This window comes from Nannospalax galili, unplaced genomic scaffold, assembly GCF_000622305.1.
Source record: "Nannospalax galili isolate Female #2095 unplaced genomic scaffold, S.galili_v1.0 scaffold15320, whole genome shotgun sequence".
In the NCBI taxonomy this organism is placed as follows: domain Eukaryota; kingdom Metazoa; phylum Chordata; class Mammalia; order Rodentia; family Spalacidae; genus Nannospalax; species Nannospalax galili.
The window spans coordinates 11,407-13,872 of NW_008346490.1; the positions used below are offsets into that span (position 1 = coordinate 11,407).

General features: G+C 43.3%; 1 long non-coding RNA gene across 1 annotated transcript in view; it reads right to left on the bottom strand.

Annotated features, from left to right (window-relative positions):
- Positions 1-1,912, bottom strand: part of LOC103741893 — a 4,083-nt gene extending 2,171 nt beyond the window's left edge. Inside the window, exon 1 of the long non-coding RNA XR_607600.3 lies at positions 1,760-1,912. This is a non-coding gene — a long non-coding RNA (uncharacterized LOC103741893). The remainder of the gene's footprint in view (positions 1-1,759) is intronic.
- Between the last annotated feature and the right edge of the window lie 554 nt (positions 1,913-2,466).

The window sequence follows — 2,466 nt, forward strand, 5'->3', positions numbered from 1 at the left end:
TATTGCATTGCAGAGTTAATCTTGTACATTTGGCTTCTATCCAAAAATAGAAGCCTTGCAAGACTCCCACTGAATTAAATAACATTTTCTTTCCTAGTCTTTCAAGTTTAATGGCTCATTACCCTAAGATACCAGCAGGGATAAAATTCCTTCACTAGTTAATATGAGAAACATTAAGTGCCTGGCATTGTGATAAGCCCTACAGATGCATCAAGGATAGGAAAGACATTATCAGAAACCTGACTCGAACACAGGATGTAGGCAAACCAATGCCTACTTGAAATGCTTTGGCAATAGCCACAACAGGGTAAATATGAATCTGACTCAGAGCTACAAAGCAAGGGCCAAAGAGGGTCCAGAATAGAGTAATAGTGAAAGAAAATATTGGAAGAGCAAAAGAAAACGTGCTCCTCATGATGGCAAAGAAGCAGCTAGAAAAGCAGAAAGAGGCACAGGAGAGCAAGAGAGAAGTGAGATAGGAATAGGACAGCACCTGCCAAGCAGGTCAGCAAGAGAAGGGCTGTCTCTCACAACAGTGACTACATACCGCACTGCATTTAATTAAGATCACTTACATAAGCATGGGTTCTTATTTGAACAAGGGCAACTTACAGTGGTTATACCACTGACAAATACAACAGCCTCTCCCCCAGGAACCATGAACTGCTTACAGCTCCTCAGGCAAGCATGTATCACTTTTACAAATAGAAAAGAGTACCACAAGATTGTTTAAGGAAAGGTCAGCTGTGAAGATAGGTGGAAGGAAGAGTGTAACCGAGTGAGGAAATGGGTTACAGAAAGAGTTTTTCCCTTAGAAAGGTCTCACTATGTACCTCCGGCTGGCCTGGAACTCACTATGTAGACCAGGCTGGCCTGCAACTTGCTCTATAAAGCAGGCTTGCCTCGAATTCACAGAGATCCACCTGTCTCTACCTCTCAAGTACTGAGACTAAAGGCGCATGTCACCAGGCCTGGCATGGTATCTTTTTAAGATGGACTCTACATGAACATGGCTGAACATGGATAAGAGTAGGCAGAAAGGAAGAGGCTGTAAAACTAGCATCCAGGAACTGCAGAGATGGAGAAAATGCTAAGCTGAACAGAGAGAAGGATCAGACTGAGGAGGGAGCAGGCAGGTACATAGGTTTGCCGACGACTGAGCTGAGTGAGTTCGCCTTTCCTGTGGAGGAGGTGAAATGATCTTTTGAGAGGAAAGGAAGGAGTCAACAGATGGAAAATGTGAGGGACCTCGAGGAGGTGGGCGCCCCCGCCAGGCACTGCCCTCCCCAGGCACCGCCCCCCCAACAGTGGAGACAAGGCATGACATTCCACTCATCATGAAGCTGGATGAGTGGCTTCCACCCTGTGAAGAGTCCCTGCAGGCCATGGGCCACTGTTCTCTACCAGCCAGAGAAGAACAGTGGTATGAAGAGTCTTCCAAGTGATCATGATAGACAAAGTCAAAACAAAACAAACAACAACTACACTACCACACACACACACACAAACACACGCACGCACACACACACACACAAATGCAAACTAGAAAAATGCTGATCATTATTTCTTTCAAAGCAAAAAGAATGCTAACAATGAACATGCTTTTGTTATCACTCTGATGGTGAAATAGCTATTGGTAAATCTATGTTAGCCTAGACCCTTTCCTAATGGTCCAGATCACTGCCTATCCCTGAATAAGCAAGAGATTAGTAAGTGAACTGAAAAGGTTTCCTTCATATCTCTTTAAAATTAGTCTTACCTGCTCCTGAGCATCTCCTTCACTGATGTCACCTTTTAGGTTTACCTCAGATGTCAGCTCTTCCCAAGTAAACAGCAGTGAGTCTGTGACTTCGCCAAACGGATTAAAGTCAATCAACCACACCTTCCCCTAGAATACAGATACACACACACACACACACACACAATTAAAAAAAAAAAAAAAGTAAGTATAAAAAATAAAACTAACACAACCTATACTCTTATTTAAAAATGTAGTCTTCAGCCGGGCATGGTGGCCCACGCCTTTACTACCAGCACTTGGGAAGTTGGAAGGTACTATCTAGAAGTGCTTTGCTGGGGCTGCAGGGAGACCCTGTCTCAAAAAGACAAAAAAAAAAAAAAAAAAAAAGGTAGTCTTCATATTATTTTCCCTCAAAGAGACAGGGTCTCCCTGTAGCTGTCCTGGAACTCACTATGTAGACCAGGCTGGCCTTGAACTCACAGAGATCCGCCTGTCTCTGCCTCCTGAGTGCTGGGATTAAAGGCATGTGCCACCACACCCAGCCAGGACATACCTTTTTAAACACACTAAAAAGAGCGTGGAAAAACTAGTTTCTTTAAATGTTAGTGTGACATTTTGTATGCATTACAGAGCTTGAAAGCATATGACAGTCAGATGAAAAAAATTATATCAACTGTTCAAAGAAACTTCTTGTCTTGTAAGAACACAAGTGGGCAGTCTAGTAG